Source organism: Physeter macrocephalus, chromosome 20, assembly GCF_002837175.3.
Source record: "Physeter macrocephalus isolate SW-GA chromosome 20, ASM283717v5, whole genome shotgun sequence".
Taxonomy (NCBI): Eukaryota; Metazoa; Chordata; class Mammalia; order Artiodactyla; family Physeteridae; genus Physeter; species Physeter macrocephalus.
This window is the reverse complement of record NC_041233.1, coordinates 92,820,374-92,825,071: the sequence shown is the minus strand read 5'-3', so window position 1 is coordinate 92,825,071 and position 4,698 is coordinate 92,820,374. Positions and strand designations below refer to the sequence as shown.

The 4,698-nt window shown below is 38.3% G+C and overlaps 1 protein-coding gene across 2 annotated transcripts in view; it reads left to right on the top strand.

The window, feature by feature from the left end:
- Positions 1–4,698, top strand: part of UNC5D (unc-5 netrin receptor D) — a 634,719-nt gene that overhangs the window by 215,220 nt on the left and 414,801 nt on the right. The gene's annotated exons all lie outside the window — the stretch shown is intronic.

Here is a 4,698-nt window from a genome sequence, read left to right as displayed (position 1 = left end):
ATTGATACAGCCACTATGGAGAGCAGTATGGAGGTTCCTTAAAAAACTAAAACTTAAAAAAAAAAAAGAAAACTAAAAATAGAACTTCCATACAACCCAGCAATGCTACTACTAGGCATATACCCTGAGAAAACCAAAATTCAAAAAGAGTCATGTACCACAATTCATTGTTCATTGCAGCTCTATTTACAATGGCCAGCACATGGAAGCAACCTAAGTGTCCACCAACAGATGAAAAGATAAAGAAGATGTGGCACATATATACAATGGAATATTACTCAGCCATAAAAAGAAACGAAACTGAGTTATTTGTAGTGAGGTGGATGGACCCAGAGACTGTAAGACAGAGTGAAGTAAGTCAGAAAAACAAATACTGTATGCTAACACATAGATATGGAATCTAAAAAAAAAATGGTTCTGAAGAACCTAGGGGCAGGACAGGAATAAAGACACAGGTGTAGAGAATGGACTGAGGACACTGGGAAGGGGAAAGTTTTAAAAAAAAAATGTGATACTTTAAATATAATCTGACCAGCACAGATTCACAAAATATGGATGAAATAAGGAAAATAAAGGAGCACCGGAAACCTCTGTGAAGGTTTTCTTTTCTCCTCTGCGTGATCATAGAATTCACAATGTAGAAAATAATCATGCAGAAAACTTCTTGCATTACTTTTGTGAAACCAAGTAGGAGAACAGTGGGATCTTTCCTTTGCTAAATATTTCTTTCTGGTATTACACTAGCAGACTTGTTTTCAGGTTAACAATATAATAAGTGAACTATCCTCTGAAGGTCTTCTATTAGCATCCATATGCTTGTATTCTTACCTTGAAGGCATCTATCTCTTTCTTGTACAGGGAGCAGACTTAAAACTATTAAAAAGTGGTATTTTTAACTTCTGAGTCTTGTTGCCCCTGCATGCCCCTTTTTAGTGTTTGAAATTAAACAGCAGGGAGATTTCGGCTGAATGGTCCAGGACCATTATAGTGAGCTAGACCTCTGAGATGATTCCGCTGTGCGGAGCCAACAGACTACTTAATCCACATCATTGCCTGGCCTCTAGGGTGCGCACCCAATGGAAGGCATTTATTTACCAAATTAAAAGCACAGCAAGTAAAAGCCAAGGTATTATGCAAGCCCATTTATCGACTCCGATTCTGCTACTGTTTACTAAACTTCTCAGTGATGGAACATGATGGACGAGTTGATTCTTACAGTCACTTGGCTCCACTAAAGATGAAATACATCTTCCCTGCTTTATTCTTCTTGCATTGACAAAGCAGCTTATGGTAGAATTGGCGGTTATCCAGCTCCAGCTGGAGAGAGTATGTAGATTTCAAGGTTTGTTTTTGTTCTTGTTTTTTCATTTTTGAATTATTCTGTCAAGTCTGCTAGATGCAACTACATATAAAGAGATGCTGGCATGTGCCCGGTTCTCACGTCTGCTTACCTAAGTCCCTTCTTTCTCTTCTAGTGGATGTTCGTATATACATAGGTGAGTACACATATACATGTACACGCATGGGTGAACGTGGATCTCTAAAAACCCACCTGTGGCTACCTCGGGTAGCGTCCACCTAGTCAGTAAACAGAATGAGAAGTCCAGGGATTTTTCAGACTACCACTGTATTGTGTGTTAAATTCTACTTGCTGAAATGCTTTTATCATCAAAGAACCTCTCATCTTTTTTAGCAGGATGGATGACAAACAGAGCTGGATATCTTTGTCCACCATCAACCCTGAGAGACAAAGGGATTTATGCAGCTCTTTTTTTTTTTTTTTCTTTTGCGGTACGCGGGCCTCTCACTGCTGTGGCCTCTCCCGTTGCGGAGCACAGGCTCCGGACGCGCGGGCTCAGCGGCCATGGCTCACGGGCCCAGCCGCTCTGCGGCACGTGGGATCTTCTCGGACCGGGGCACGAACCCGTGTCCCCTGCATCGGCAGGCACACTCTCAACCACTGCGCCACCAGGGAAGCCCAGTTCTTTATTTAAAAAAATTTATTTTATTCAAGTATAGTTGATTTACAATGTTGTGTTAATTTCTGCTGTACAGCACAGTGATTCAGTCCATTATGGTTTATCACAGGATATTGAATATAGTTCCCTGTGCTATACAGTAGGACCTTGTTGTTTATCCATTCTACGTATAATAGTTTGCATCTGCTAATCCCAAACTCCCACTCCATCCCTCCCCCACCCCCCTCCCCCTTGGCATATGCTGCTCTTTGAAGAGTGGGATATTAGATATAATAGTGTTGAAATGTGGGTAGACAAGGGAGAAATTGTTTATGTCATTATTTCAGTTAGGATCTTCCTGCACTATGATCCTGCACTATGCTTTCCTAACCCCTGGCCTTTCTTGTATACTGACCAGGCTGGATTAATTTATTCTTGGTTCTCTTTGACAATTTTGCCCTCACTGATAATCTCCAGTGTGAAGTCAAATTGATCAAACCAATGTTTTCTCTGGAATCCTCATTCATAAGTCACAGGCTTCTGGGATACATTTGCCCTTTCCTGCTAATAAAATTGCAAGGAACTCTATGCCAATTTAAAGCCTATGCATCTAAAACTCATGGGTACCCTGGGTCTGGTGAGTGTATCATGGAATTGTAGTTTACAAACACTTTCAACAGCAAACTTGTTTTTCAAACTAAATCTTTTCTGGAAGCTCAATATTGGATATAGATAAATGAAGTGTAGTTCTCAGGTGGAACTGAGGATGGATAATCCAGAATCCCACGGCATGATATGCTGAGAAACTTGCTTATATGGTTTCCTCCTCATTCACTGACACAAGATTGAGGGACTCAAAGGTATGTCACATCATATTTTTAATCCTACTTCTTGCAGAATAATCGATGGTGCTTCTTCCTGGCACGTTTGCGCCCCACTTAGGACACATTTTCTGTTGTTCAGTATAAGGAAAACATGCTGGTGTTCAGAAACTATGACATACACACACATATAGACCACACACACACACACACACACACACACACACACACACACACACACACACACTAAAGTTTTGTTGGATATCCATGTATCATTGGATGCCTGAGGTCAGTTAACAAGTTACTGTTGAAACCTTGATCATCAAGGACTCGGCTATCAGTTTTCTAACATCGCTTAACTGGGGCAACACAAAACAAAACAAAAATCTGTAGTAGTGAGGAAGTAGCTCACTCATGAAAAACAACAACAACTGCAGAAACCAACCCTCACTGGGAAGATAGTGGCTACTCTCCTGACCATTTTAATTTTGTGTTAAAGGCTTTAGTGCCTTCAAATAAACAGTAAATAATCACTGGAAAAGTAGGCAATTTACAAAGGAATCTAATATGGTAATTGATTAGTCACTGAGAGAATGGGAGATGTTGCTAAACTGTAGTAAATCCATCTCTTTGCCCTAGTTTGCTAGTTAAATGGAAAATATGGTAGCAATGAAAGTGAAATCTGTTGGCTATTTTATGCTTCATTTACATTGTATAAAACACACATCATAGATGATTGTCAGCATGAATATGGACTGTGCTTTTCAAAAGCTATGTATCCTCCTTCTTTGGTGATGCAGAACAGGGTGTAGTGGGGGTTAGTGGCATTAAGAGGTCAAAAAGTGTTATACCAGAGATTTTTAACTATAGTTTTTTCATAGAGATGTCAATAAACTGAGGTTATAATTTGAGCAATTAATTAGATTTTTCTCCATGTAACCTGTTCTTCCTATATAAATACTTTAGTGGATAGAGTATTACTAACTTAGTGTTTTGCCTCTGTAGTGATCATCATGGTGAATTTATTCAAGCCCAACTGTTATTTACAATGTCAATGTCAAAATTTTAGATACTTTTGCCACAGTATCTAATGTATTGAATTTTACCCTTTCCTGAATTTATTTTATTATGACATTGTGATTTTTTATTATTTAACCTTTCAGGTTGAAAGTATTTCTTGGAGAAGTGAGTTTCATAAGCTTATTCTACACGTTATAAAATAAAAATTTCCCCCCATTTTGTCAATGTTATCACAGTATAATTTACAGTATAATTTACATACAATAAACTATGTCTATTTAAAGAGTACTCTTTGATGAGTTTTGATACCACCACAATCAAGTAAAGAACATTTCTGTCACCTCTGAAAGTTTCTTGGTATCACTCTTTGGTCTATTCCAATCCCAGCCCCAACCTATGACAACTACTGATCTTATTTATTGTCACTATAGAACCTAATATTTTGTTTGAATTTGCCTTAAAACTACCTTTTAAAATGTCAAGACCTAGTTTTCTTGCTGTTGGCAAACAATGGTAGAAAGAAAAATATAGTAAAAATTATATTGTTTGGCTTTTCATTTGTGAGGTATAAAGACTGTAAATATAATGGATTATTTGTGAAGAAGTGCTTGAAGGTAACACCCTAAAACCTCTATTATGTCATCATCTAGAAATAACACACAAACATTACAAATTTATACCAAAGGATTTTTTATGAATAAAGTACAAGACTCCTAAACATCAGGTATTGAAAACAGGTTTGTACTATTTTGAGACTGTAGTACATAGTTAAGTTTCACTCTCCATTTTTTTTTTTTTTTTTTTTTTTTTTTTTTTTTGCGGTACGCGGGCCTCTCACTGTTGTGGCCTCTCCCGTTGCGGAGCACAGGCTCCGGACGCGCAGGCTCAGCGGCCATGGC